General features: G+C 34.7%; 1 protein-coding gene across 1 annotated transcript in view; it reads left to right on the top strand.

The window, feature by feature from the left end:
- Nucleotides 1-15,002, top strand: part of PTPRD (protein tyrosine phosphatase receptor type D) — a 1,876,190-nt gene that overhangs the window by 468,763 nt on the left and 1,392,425 nt on the right. Inside the window, exon 3 of the mRNA XM_064490208.1 lies at nucleotides 6,732-6,803. The gene's annotated coding sequence lies outside the window, so the exon portion shown is untranslated. The remainder of the gene's footprint in view (nucleotides 1-6,731; nucleotides 6,804-15,002) is intronic.

Genomic DNA, 15,002 nt, shown 5'->3' on the forward strand with positions numbered 1-15,002 from the left:
CTACAGGGACACAGACAATATGCATGCCTTGGACTTTATTGAGAGAAAAATCATGGTCTTTGCATTTATTTTATATATACAAGTGAGAGCTTTAAGTTGTCAAAGTATGAGTAGAAGGGTGACTTTTATTTCATAATTTTTATAGATTTTCACTTTTTTTGGCAATTCAATCATATTTTTGATGGTTTGGAATTCTATCCTTTCCTTAGGAAACTGGGCTATGGAAGACGGGAAGAGTTCTGTGCTCATCAGATCTATGCATATGCCTTCTTTATATAGCCAGTTGTAAATGAAGGTGGTATTTAGGACACCTTTTTTTCATTGTCATACACCTTTTCCCCAGGTGCATAGGCTTGCTACCCCAACAGGGGAAGGGAAAAGACCTCAGTTCTTGTCATACCCGAAAGATAAGATTTCAGGCGGGGAGATAAGATGTGTAGCAAGAGGAAAGTACACCTCCAAGAACGGAAGGCAGGCTGCTCCAAGGGAGGGAAAGCACTGGTCTTTGCCTGTCCCTTCTCTTACACCCTCGCTTAGAGGTGCTCTTGGATTGATTGACGGCTCTTGCCCCTGGAGTGCTTAGTCATGTTTGTCCCTTTTGTTCATGTCCTTACCCCTGATGCACACAGAAAGAAACCATGGGTGGGGTGGGTCTAAACCGCAATGCTAATTACATTGCAGCGAATACTGGGTCATGTCCAGTTAGGTCCTTCTCACTAACTCGCAGTTGTGGCTGTCAGGTTCTAACCCGTTTCTTGCTGGCACTCATTTAGAGGGAGTAGTAAAGCCCCTTTCTGCTGGAGGTGGGCATCATGCCATCTTCCTGACCATCCTCCCTGTCCTCCACCTATCTGTCCAGTGCCCCCACTTATCTAAATACCTAAAAGACTGATCTTAAACAACAGCAGAATAAAATATTTGGAATCAAGACTAGAGATTAAAGTTTATTATCAGTATAGGGGCTGGTGTAAAGAGTTGTAATTATTCAGAAAATCCAGGTGAGATGTGAAGATCTAAACTCACTTAGAGCCATAGAAACAAAGAGAAGAAAATTGATACAGTAAATATTTTGTACCCATAATCTAGAAACTGAGTGATTACAGCTCCATGAGGTGATTAAAAGTGAAATCTCAGTTGATTCTAGTGAGTCTGACTTGTGCAAGTGGGCAAATATCTTTCAATGTGTAGTGGTTCAGTTTGTAGGCAATCTGTTCAGATCACAGCTTCAGTATTTATTAGTGGCTAAGTTGACCTCTTTGTGCTTCAGTTTCTTCAAAATGGTGACAATATTAATATCTCCCTTACCAGGTTGTAGAGTACTTAAATAAGATACTGCAAATGTCAAGTTCAGAGTAAATGTGGAATACATGTTATCTATTATTGTTCACAGAGCTAGAGATTGCAGGAGCAGATTAATAGAAGAAAGGTGATTGAACATTTTTGTAAGTTGAATTGGGAATGTCCCTGGCACATCCAGGTGTAAATGTCCAATAATAAGTTTGATATTCAGGTTTGGGAGCTATACATGTGGGATTTATCAGTAGTAGATTATGTTTGTGACCATGACTTTGTATGAAGCTATCACAAGAGATGGTATGTATTGAGAAGGGCAAAGTGTCAAAGATGAAGTGCTGAGAAAAAATATCATGAGATACACATGAACAATTAATAAAGAAGGAATAACCAGAGTGATAGGAAGAAAACTAGAGGGAAGCAGTGCCATGGAATTTAGGAGAGAAGTTGTAAGATGGTAACAGTAGTCAACATAAGGCAGGTAACAACATAACTGAAGTCTGTATTGGGATTGTCAATATGCAGGTCTTTGGCAACTCCAGGTATAGCAGTGTTGGTGCCCAAATCTCTAAGAAAGTTTATAACCTGTAAACGGGGTTTGAAAGTTGAGTTGGTGAAGATAAACTACTCTTTTTGAGAGGGCGTGATTGAGAAGAGACAAATGGAAAAAAATAATGGCTATATAGGATGCAAAGCTTAGAAGACTTACGTTTGTTTGCTTTATTTTCCTTTTTCATTTAAAATGAGATATTTGAGCTGTCTTTCAAGTTCCCTTCAGAGGAATAATTTTCTAGCTACTACAATTGCAGTTTAACCAAACAATATCTTCTTGTCTGTAAGATAAGTGACATGCTTTCCAACAAGATGAAGATAGTTGCCCTCTCAAACATTAGTCTGTTCCTATTGGAAACTTGTCTTGATTAAACCGTTCACTAAGTGTAAAGTGAATGTATCAGTTTCCTCTTTCAGAAGATGTTTGTGCAGTTTATAGAATCCTGGTCAAATTTCTTAAACATCTGTAAGTGTCTTCTGCTGCTATTTGATACCTAAATGGTGACTCATTTTATGGTGGGATGTCATCTGATGTGATACTTAAATGGTGATGAAATTGGTGTTTGGTAGGCAAATGGGCTTTAGAATGTTTAGCCAGACCAATGTGTCAGAAACATCAGTGAGTTAAGCATGGTAGGTAACGCTTTGGTCACCATCTAGCTGTTAACAAGCTACCATTTGTGTGTCCCAGATGTCACAGAGAAAGGGATGCACCTAGGCCCTAAAAAGCAGAGATGCCACTAATATATGCACATTGTCCATTGTAACTTGCTCTGGTTCTTATCAAGAGCATTAGTCAATTATTATGTTTTTTTCCATATCCAGTACTGGATTTACTTGAAAGACGGCAATGTGAGTAGCAGTGGGTGTGCTGCCAGCTGCCAGTTACAGATATCTAAGAGGAAACCTTATTTTCGACCTACAAGCCAGCAGGAATCTGCCAAGATCATTGACAAAGACTATCGCATCCCATGATTTAAATAGGCACGTGTATCCTCCCATCTTTTAAACACAGACGGATGATATAGGCTTTCTAGTTCTTGGACAACGCTTTCCAGTTAATCATCAGAATCATGCTGTTTTGCTGCTATTTATTCACCAATCTTTTTTCCAGCCCAATATTTTGGACAAGGAAAACATTATTATTAATAAAGAAGTCATTGATTAGGAATTTCATTAAGAAGGAACTCAAGTTGTCAGAGCTGATGACATAAGATTTGGAATGGAGGTCCAGCTTGGTCCAGACATTAGCAGGGTAGTGAGACTGCAGAAGGCAGAGGTGATAAGGTTTTGGTTAGAGGGAATATGAAGGGATTGACCTGGGGTCAACCTGGATGGGGAAGTAAGAAGAGCGAAGGGGGAAATAGACTGGGGGAAGAATCAAAAGCAGGGACCTATATTTATGATTTAGAGGAAGGAGTAGAGATTGAATAATAGGAGTAATAGGAGAAGAAAGTTATTGTAAGAAAAACAGAATTTCAATGAGACAGAATTAATTTTAACTTTACCTGTGGATTAAGACTAATTGCTTGCATGATTATATTTTATGATATTTTAATGTAAGCATTATATTTTATATGTATATATCTTTTAATTATATGTATTTATACATGTCTTTTATTAGAAAATGCATGTTTAATATTTGTTCATAGAAATCCTTTATTACAAGAAGGTAAAGAACTTTCCAAATAAGTGTACCTACTATTTTTATATTTTCACTTATTCTCCATAATTGTTTATCTTTACAACCCTCAGAAATATCCTATTTTATGTAATTTGTTTCATGATAAGAGCAGAAGGCATATTTAAAAAATTTTTCCCTTTTCCCCAGTATTATGTGTCTCCTTAACTGCTGATGCTTGTTATGTATTTATAGTCAGTTTTAGTGTTCTAAGAATTAAAATCAGTTACCATAGGGTAAGATTTAATTTGTAACATTGATGTTTGTGGAATTAAAAAAATAATAATTAGTGTGTGTGAAGAATAGAGTTGAGCTTCTAATTTATAATGGCAGATCTTACGTAATTAATGAGTTTAAACGTGAATAGCATTAAAAAAAAATATTTGTTCTTGTTTGTGTGTGCTTCTAGTGTATGAGAGTCTATTATTCACTTTTTCTGTGAAAGCTAAAAGCAAAATATGAAGGGCCAGAAAATGGTAACAATACAACACAGAATAAATAAAACAAAAAGAAATAACAGGAAACCCAGCTTCAAAGAGCAGAAGAAAATCCCAAGCTCTTTTAAGAACAAGTTGAGTAAAACCGGGCAGTGATTCAATGTGCTTGAGACTCATTCTTCCTAAATTTTAAAAGGGAAGAATGCTATTGACCATATCTAATCTCAAAGTTAAGTGTATACTCTAAATCGCAAAAAAATACTTTTTTAATAAGGCTTATAATAACTTGTGAATCAGCTTCTAGAAAGAAAGGGTGGCAGTATTCTCTTGCATGTTTTGAACACCACCATCTTTAAATATTGCTTTAGTGTCTGAAACATGATCGTTTAGGGAAAATGGTTGGTTTTAGAAAATGCGAAATTCGTATCACTAAAAGCTCAAAATTATACTCAGTTTTTGTAGATGCTGTGTTTGTTAATAATATAAAAGGCTTAAGATGTTCAAGGATAGAGAGGTAAAGTTCAAATTTAAAAGCTATTTTATTTTTTATTGTTTTTGTTTTTTTTTAAATTTGGGGGGGTATAATTAGCTTTATTTACTTATTTTAACAGAAGGACTGGGGATTTAACCTAGGACCTCCTGCATGCTAATGCTAGTTGTAGCACTCTACCACTGAGCTACACCCTCACCCCTCAAAAAGCTGTTTTAAATCTTACCTAAATTAGATTCCACAATTTAAAGTAACATGAAAGATGTTTCATGATGTTGAATGCCCAGGTAAATAACTAGTAATAAATTTTATTTTTCTTTTTAAACTTCCTGATATAATCCCAATATATCTAGATAATGGTTTTATAACTTTTTTGCTTATTTACATGAAAACATTGGTTCTAAGACTGCCTGAGGAATACTGGGGAAGAGCGGTGAAGAGTAGAATCCTTTGGGAATTGCAACTGGCTTTGAAAAAAATGTCAGTTCCACATTTTGACAATATGTGAAATATCTTTCTCATTCCTTTCTTCTGGCGTTCCCTTCCCCTTTATCTAGCATATGTGACTTGTAGACACAGGTAGCCTATTATTGTACTCAGAATAAGAGGCTCTGAGTCAGACTGCCTGCATTTATATCCTGGCTCTACCATTGACTGACTAGGAGGTTTTGGGGAAGTAACTCACAATCTCTTTGCTTTGGTTTTCTCATCTGAAAAGAAGAGACATCAATAGCCTGCCTCACTAGTTTGCATTTAATCATGTAAAACAAACAAACACCATAATATATAAAAGGTATCTCTGGCAAGTAGTAACTTCTCAATACATGTTATTTTGCTTAGGTTCTGCTGAACTTAATTTCTTTGTAAGTTCAGCAGAAGGTTATAGAAATACTTTGTAAAATTTTAACATTATTCATTAAAGGCTTATAGAAGAAATTAGTTTTGATATAGTATTCTCTTAGTCCTGGGCAAGAACTGTTTACCAAATTAGACAGAATAGCAGTTCCTACCTTTCAAAACTAAAAGTCGTTTCTTGGTCAGCCAGTGGAGATTTTGACATTGATCATTTTAAAAATAAATAGTAGTACTAAGACTCTCCAATTAACTAAAGTAATCTTTATCTATCTTTATCTATACACAAATGTACGTATATTTGTATGATTATAATGTTTTCCCTGCTAAGTAGTCAGAATTCTACTGAATTCTGAATTTCTGAATACACACAACCATCAAACATGATTGCTGTTCCAACAATCTAAAAATTTAGTTGAGGCAAGAAGGCAAATATATGAAAAATACGTGATGGAGTGTGTGCTAATATTAGAACGAGCCTAAGAATGCAATACAGATTATGGCTTCCTACATTAGTTGAGTTCAGAGTTTAAACTGGCAGCGAGGGAATGTTTTAGGAAGAGAAAAACCTTTATGAATAGTGGGGTTGTGTGTAGGAGGGGACATTTGGATCAGATGTGGGGAATCATGATGAACCCTCAATGCTCACTCACTTCTTTGTATTTAGTAAATGGTAGAAGTTTTGCCATTTGTGATTTCTCTTTGGAGCTCAAGAGGAAATGCCCCACCAGTCTTTGAACAGTTGGTGGGACCACCTGATCTTTGTCACCCAATTCAGTTTTCTGCTGCTAAATGTACAATTTAAACTGAAATATTTATTTATCTATGATTTTTCTTTGAGCAGTACTGTGCTGTTTATTTGAAAGTTGTTGACAGCAGTACTTGGATGTAGGACAAGTGTTCTATAGATAATAAGCATAAATTGATAGACAATGCTTCCTGAATCTACAAGAAGACATATCTGAATAAGGCGTAGTATAACACTAAAAAATTGTGAGTGGTTCCTTTGCTTATGCAACAAAGAAGGACAAAAACAGATGTAAAGATCTTATACATAAAATATGTTGTTTTAATTAATTAAATGTCATTTAAAAAAAGAAAATGTATTTGTGATTAATCAATGAATTAATTTCTTATAGTATGAATTTTATATTAGGGAAAAATTTAAGGATTATATTTGTTCTTTAAATGGCTTTTCTTTAATATATTCTTTAAAGGGGTGATAATACATTTTACATAAAGGAAATAATGTGAACACCCTTTTTATGGTATTATTTCATGGTACTAGTCAATTTCATTAATCTATCAAGTGTCAATTATTGTTCTTCTCCTTTCTCATCTCATCAAGTGGCTTAGATTTGGCATCATATAACAGCCAAAAAATGTAAACTCAAAATGTATTTTCCTTTTTTTTTTTCTTTTTCAGGGAAATCTTGAGGAGTTTGACACTTTTCATCCTCCAGCCATTACTTATCTTGTGGGAGAAGGCTGTACATTGGTAAGTCTCCCTCATTCTAATTAATCTTTTTAAAGTTTAGTTTAATAAAGTTTATGACTTGATGGTAATGTGGAATAAGCAGGATTAATTATGTGTGTCAACATCATTGCTTGGCTAATTAGAGAATGGCTATTTTTCCAAACAATTTTTAACATTGGGATTTTCTTTTTGTTTTTAATTACCCTAGTAATAGGAGTACTATTAAAAGTTGTAGATGTAAAATTAAAATTATGTGGAGAATGGAAACTAAAATGTTTTTAAGTGTAAAGTCATGGTGATATTGATTTTAGGTGATTTTGAAGATACTTTATTCATTGACACCATGCCCCACAAGCAACAGATGAATGAGCGTGCATGATGAGGTCTGAGGATGGCAGTCAAATAAAAGCTAATACATTCCATCAGTTTACGTAATACATGATAATCATTTTGCATATTGAAATTCAATTTTCAAGTTAAACAATTCTTATGTACTTTCATGACATAAAGCCAAATGCATGTCTTTTTGCTTCAATTTATTTTTTCCTGCTATCTGTAAATAATGTTAACATATTCTGGTATGTTTCTGAACAACCCTCCTCTCAACCGTCCACTTAATTCTCTTTCTCTCTTTCTTACACACACACACTCATAAACACACATACACACACATAATTCACTCATTTCTTAAAGTATAATGTGTTACATTAACCGTTAGTTAAATTAGAATTTTCCCAATTCTTCTATACTACAGTTTTTGAGGCACTTCTCATTCCTCACATACTTTAGAGCTAAGATCTATAGACGTTTTTGATAAAACACTCCAGTAGTTAAAAATGTTAAATATGCAAACAAATATATATGTACATTATTTATAAATTACATAAATTTACCACTATCTTTATATACCTTTTAGAGATAAACAGTAAAAAATACTAAATTCACACTATAAAATATTAAATATACAGTGAACATATATACATATGTATATATATAATAGCACATTAACTTCACAACTTTGATATACACATATGTATATACATTCACTATATATTATATACTCATTGTATAATATATATTCAATGTGTGTGTGTGTGCATATATATGTATATATGCATAGATAGCTAGATAGATTCGTTCTAGTGGAACTTTGGGAACCCCACTTCTAAAAGTCCTCTGTTTTCTTCTATTTCTGTTAATACCCAGAAGTTATACTGGACATTCAAAGACTATTAAAAAACAAAAACAGCTTATTTTAAGTATTAGATTGAACAGATACACTGTATGCTACACGTTTACAAGTGTGTTTATATGTTTATATACACAGGTGTGTGTACATGTGGTTGATGTGAACAGGATAGGCTGGCTCAAGTAATGGAGATGGTTTATAGTGGCATCCAGTGACCTTATTGGAATACTTCTCTTCTGGAAAGCTTAGGGAGTAAAAGAATTCAAAGGGGTTGCTATAGAGAATCAAAGAACCAAATAGTTAGGAAGGACAACTTGTGTCGTATGGAATACCACCAAAGAAATCTTGCCGAGATGGTATCTTGGCCAGTGTAGATTCACACCATTTATGGTCTCTGTATGATAGATTCCCTTAGTCATTCATAAGCTTGCCAATATTTTTTTCTCAATACTGTCTTCAGTGGTGGGCCACCAATGTTATACTGTGAAGGGAGAGAGGAAGATTAAATGGTTATAGCAAAGATCATTTAACCCAAATTGTTTCTGCGTGTGTGAACCAACAATCTTACCAAATTTCTTTTCCAAAGTGTACCAGATAACGTTCTCGGAATGTTGACTATAAATAAAGAACTCCCTCATCCTATCCCTTGCAGTAGGAACTCACATTTAACTGGAATCAAGCCTTATCAATTAAGTTCAAATCTGAAGCCAGGCAGAGAGATGATGAGACATTAAATTAGAAACTCAGTACTTTCCAGACAAGTCAGTCTTCATTGAATCTTTAATATAAAAGCCTTCATTATTGCTGATTCCACTTATTTGAGCCCTCTCCTAATTCAAGAACCTAACCCAGCCGAACCAGTTAGGAATCAATTTAAATGCTACGTTTATCTTTTTTTTTTTTTTTTTTTTTAAAAACCCACTGTTCCTGACATTACTTTCTATATACTTGGGCCCTAGAATTTGTCCATGACTTTGCTCTCAAGGAGAAAGAGCAAAGCAATCAATTTTTCAGTTTCATTTTGGATTGAATGTCTCATGGTCTGTGTTTTGGGTAGTCAACCACTTCATAAAAATGTGTGAATTTTCTGCTCGTAGAAGGAAAAAAAAAAAAAAAAAAAAAGGAAAGTTTGTTTACTTTCTTTCCAGAACACAAATGAAAATTTAAGCAGCTTTGTATTCAAAGTTGCTGGTAAAAAGTCACAAACCACAGAATTCAAGGGTAAAGATGAGGTGAGGTGTGTTGTAACAAATTGATTGGTTTGTTTCTTCATGGAATGTTCACTTTGTGGTGTTCAAGACATAGGGCCACTCCTCACACTTCAATGATTTTCCCAACTGGAATTTCTGTCATTGGGTAGGTTCCCCATAGGGATTCCCTTACTTCCATTACCAATCACCAGGCTGTTAATATATTTAACCCTGCTCTTTGCTGTAAATTTCCTTTTTTGCCAGATATCCTCTCAAGATTTAATATTAGTCCAATAACTTCTTTTTTCAGTAAATAGCTCTCACAGTTGAACTCACCTGCTCTTGCAGCTTCAAGGATTATTTACAACTAGCGATACTCAAATCAACATGTCCTTTTAGGTTCTCATTCCTGAGAATCAAATCAGCATATCTAATTTGATAACACATTAACTTCTCAACTTTGAATATATTGAAATTGAACTCAAAATATTTTCCCATAAGCCTAATGCTGTCTTCCCCATTCCTGTAAATAAGTACTACCTACGCAGTTTCCCAAAAGGAAACCTGGGAAATATCTTGAATTCTTTCTCACCTCTTACTGTATTACTCACGAAGCATTGTCCATTCTTCTTCTGGAGAGACGGGAAATTTTACAGGAAGTAAGAAAAATGTTTTACACACACACACACACACACACACACACACATATTTAAAATATACATATATATTTTAAAACATTTTGAAATGTGCTGGTGGAAACTAAATCCACTGAGAGATACAAAATGATCACCATAGTCCAAAACAAGGACAAAAAGATAAATGATTCCCAAGTAAGAAGCTAATGCTGAAATATTTTCTCATTTAGTGCATTATAATTTTATTATAAACCTCAATCTCTTTATTTTATTAATACTTTTAAATTTCCTACCAATAAATATATATGCACATGTCTTTATAGAACCATTGTATCATTTCCAATAACTGCAGCAACTTAAATGTTCAAAAACTTTTATTATGTGAAACATCTGTGAGAAAAAGATTCTGTTCCAAAACTGCACACAACACATGCTTCTACGTGTTGTGATCAAGCATAAATTATTCTCTAATCCTTTCAAATTGAATAGAACATATGACAGATTTTTCACTGAGTGTTAATCATGTTTTACTGCTTTTTTGTTCACAAACTTAGCATGACCAAAAATATTATTTGGAAAATGCTAATGTACATCTCTACATGTTATGTTATGGGGCCGTATTTGTGAGCCAGGAACCAGTGATGTCTGGACAAGTTGGAGAAGTTCATACACAACCCATTTCCTTCTACCCCCAAATTCAATGCTTATGCTTTTATCTCAGTGGTTTTGAACATCATAATGTAAATTTGCATCCATTTGCTCAGTGTTTCCTATTTATTACTGGAAGAGGAAAGTTTAGTTGTCTTTAGGTTTTATGATACAATAAAATTGATAATTCATATTCTGTTCCATCTTTTATTTAATTATAGTAGACTTCTGCGCCCCCCACCAATGTGTGAGATTTTCAGGAATCTGACTCTATATTCCTATCAATGGCTAGAGTGAACTGAATTAATAGAAGGAATTACCCCTTTTTATTTATCCCACCAAGACTCCATCCCCAGAGGAATGCCTCATTGTTGCAGACAATACATTCTCCGGTTTGCTGGCGGGCCTTAATGGGATGTTAAAATCGATTGGAGCAATTTCTCTGTCACCTGAGAAGCACTGTAGGTTTTGTGGCCTGTTCCAATTTCATATCCTTTTCATGTCTTTTAAAAAATTGTACATCACTAACCAAGTGTCTTCCTCATTTATGAGACCATAACTTCCTTTTTCTGAGGAAACAGTTCTTGTAAATGTGCAATATACCTGGAATCCAGGCCGAGCTACCACAGTGGTTGTCAAAGCCATGACAGATGGTATCGCCTGTGACATAAGGCTCATGCTGCGTGTTTGCAATAGCAGTGCTCCTGTATTGAGAAAACACTGCCCCCTTGTGAAGGCAGCCTTGTCCTTGTGAATATTTCCAAAGCTTAAGCACAGATGACAGCATGAAATGAACGAAAACAACTTTATTTTTGTCTATGAGTGCCTATTTTAATCATGGTCAGCACAATTATTTCCCTGCCCCTGAGAAACTCAGGCAGGCTTCCTGGTTTCTAGAGTTTTCTGGTAACTTTATGATGGTAAAAATATGTCCACAATCAATTTAGAACTTAAAAACAGTGTCAGTTTACGTCATCCCTCTGGATTAATGTGGAAACCTCTTTTTCCTGTGAGTGTGAGCCATTTTCAGGCCAGTGGTGCAGGAAGGAAGGAGGCGTTAGCTTTTTTCCTCTCCTCTGTTCGAACCTTGTGTGACTCCTCCTCCTCCAGCTTGCTGAAAGGCTTAGCTTTGGGGCATGGTGAGAGAGAAAAGGTACGGGAATCAGTATGGTTCTTAGTTAAATGATATTGGCCTGGACTGGTAGGTATTTAAAGCTGTTATTTTTTTCATCAATACATCTGTGGTTTCTTCAAAGACCCCACCAATCTCTGGAGATATCTGCACAGCAGGACCTTGTATGCAGTGGTAAACTTTTCTTAGTTTCATTGCTTAAACCTTCATCAGCACTCCGACATCAGGTGTTACTTCTGGTTTTTCTTTCTTGAGATATTCATGCCCTCTTGGACTCCTTTCTGATAGGATCCTTATCTCATTTTTTTTTTTATTTCTCAATTAGAAAGGTTGAAATGTCCCCCAAACTGTAGCACAAATATTTAATCCCCTAAATGGTTACTTACAGTCATTCTCCTGTTTTGGGATTGGTAGATTTTACCCAAGTTCCTGAAAAGTCAGTGGGAGAAGTTTGTAGCACAGCTCTCTCCAAGGAAGTATTCTTCAAGTATCATCCAATTCCTTACTTTCTCAATGCAGGCGAGAGATTTAAGAATCACCTACATTTTAAGTTATATAACATTTTTCTAAATTTTGCATCTGTTTGGTATGTACCCAGCCAAACAGCCATTTGAATTCCTTCTTAGATGCACAATGGAAGTCTGAAAGAAATAGGAATTGTCCCAAGACCAATGTTGACGCTTAAGGAAATCTAGTAAGATATTTCAAATCTGGCTGTCAAATGGTTTTGTATTATAGTTGTGTTCAAATACATGTATTGTCACATTCATCATTCTCAGGTGAAATTGCTTAATAATCATAAAGTGTCAAAATTTCTATAAGGAGTTTGGGAAAAGTGCTAATGAATAAGTATATGAGGAATGAAAACACTTAGAATTAGTGAATTGTTACATCTGATTGCAGCGCTGAATATAATACAGCATTTTATCACTTCTTTAAAGCAAGACGTTATGAAGTAATTATGCAATTACTATAAAAGGGTTTTAAATTTGTAGTTAATAAAAGGTTTACATTCTAAGGCATGTTATTTTCTCAAGGCATCAGACATTCACACTGATCAATAAGACATAATAAACAACAAATAGAACCCCTTTTCAGAGAGAAAACTACCTTCCTGGTTCAGAAGCAGTTAGACTATATAAGCCTCTATTTATAAATTCCTATGTGAACTTACTCTGGAATGAATTTTAAAAGCATTATTTAAATATAAAAGTTAACACTTTAAACAATGATGACAAGTGATTTAATTAACACATTCTAAAATATTTGTTATCTTATTGTTATCAAATATATCTCATGAAAATGACAATGCAAATGTTACTTAAAACACTTGAAAATGATTTTAAAATGATTGGACATATGAGTCTTATCATTGCAAAAGTATAGGATGTACATGACAGAACATAAATAAATAATACACTGTATAGTGTTGACCTGAAACAAATAGTCAGCCAGATATTTCCTAGCAAAGATGGGTTTATTTGGGATCCGCAGAAAATTGCAGTTTGGCATCTGCAAGCATGGCGAGCCATGTGCAAGTTCCACCAGGACAAGAGATGAAGCAGCTTTCACAGAGAGGAAAAGGGAGTTGGAAGGGCGTTAGTAACTGAAGAGTCCATGACTTTTCATTGTCTGAGTCCCTGCCAGGAAGGAGGAGTCTTTCTTCTTCCTTTTGGGCTCTGCTGTTGTTGCAGAGTATGCGTTCACCCCTCTGGTCTCCCAACTCCATTTAGTCAAGGTTTCTGTTACTAATTTTTTACCTTAATTAAAGCAAAAGTACTTAGAGCATACAAATTAAAGCTCTCATTATGGACAGAAGCATGTTTGAAACACTTCTCAACTGTTGTTTTGAAGCATAAAACACTAAAACGGAGTTTTGCTGAAGAGTGAACATTGGCATATTCACCATGAATGTAAAGGATGGAGGGAGCTGCTTCACGACATGAGGAACCCGAACCTAGAATGTCTTACCTTTCTTAAGTGCACTTTTCTCTCTTTCTTTTCTTTTCTTTCTGACTTAAATACATCTTAAGCATTTTTACTTAGGCCCTAACTTGCAATGCGATATAGTAATTGAGCAGTAGTGGCTAATGAGATGGTAATCTTAGGATTTAGCCAATAAGACTATAGCTTTTAGAAATTCTGTAGCAACGTAAAATGTGTTCTGTTCGAGGTCTGATGATACAATACAGGAGGAATCACATGGGGAGAGTGCAAGAAAGAAGAGTGATACATAAGGAATTTTGTGAAGTATTTGAAGGTAAAAACATAGAAGTTAGATTTACTTAGAGAAAAGAAGTAGAGCTTTCCTTTCGTCAGGTGCATGATAGAAATCACATGCAGAAGTGCTTTTGTTTCCACCGAAGACTAACAAGAATTTTTGCTTTTAAATGTATGGTACCGCACACAGCCACATACATCTCTAGCATGGCGGGAAGGGCCCAGGCTCCCTTCCCAATGGAAGCCCTGAAGTCTCCTTTACTAGATAACTTTGTAGAAAGACTGGAACATAGCTGAGGTATGGCTTTTGATCTATATGGACACTGAGAGATGAGATTTTTGAAAATACTCCTTTTTTTTTTTTTTACTTTTTTTTTATTGAGTGATAGTCATTTTACAATGTTATGTCAAATTCCACTGTAGAGCACAGTTTTTCAGTTATACATGAGCATACATATATTCATTGTCACATTTTTTTTTTCGCTGTGAGCTACCACAAGATCTTACTTATATTTCCTTGTGCTATACAGTATAGTCTTGTTTATCTGTTTTGCATATGCCTGTCAGTATGAAAATACTCCTTTTAATGGAACCATTATATGGAACATTAGCTTCTAGGGGGAAGGGTATAGCTCAAGTGGTAGAGTGCATGTTTAGCATGAATGAGGTCCTGGGTTCTATCCCCAGTACCTCCTCTAAAATAAATAAACAAACAAACCTAATTACCTCCTCTCCCACCCCACCCCCCAAAAAGTTAAGAGCATTGGCTTTTATAATGATACTCAGAATTCTTAAGGTAATGAAGAACTTTTGAAACATCATAGTTTCTAATGTGTGAAGAAAATCTTGAAACAATGTGTATTATCTACTATATATTTTAAATGATTAGTCCTAAGTAGATTAGTCATAACAGTGATATATTTATATATATTTAATGATTTACAAAAATATGATTAGTGCTTGTTTTTGAGTAATGTGAGAAAACCTTCAGAATTTGCTGTATAAACAGGTTAAAATATCATTTTCATTTTATTTTAACTTTTACATTTTAAACAAAGAGTATATACTTTTTAGTAGAAGGCAATTTTCTGAGACAAAACCCAATTCCACCCAAGGACAGCTTTATATAAAGCCATTATCAGATTTTTTTTCTGCAGGCATAAGAAATACTGAAGCATAAAACATGTTAAAGGAAAAACCTAATTA

The sequence above is a fragment of the Camelus dromedarius genome, chromosome 10 (genome assembly GCF_036321535.1).
Source record: "Camelus dromedarius isolate mCamDro1 chromosome 10, mCamDro1.pat, whole genome shotgun sequence".
Classification (NCBI taxonomy): Eukaryota; Metazoa; Chordata; class Mammalia; order Artiodactyla; family Camelidae; genus Camelus; species Camelus dromedarius.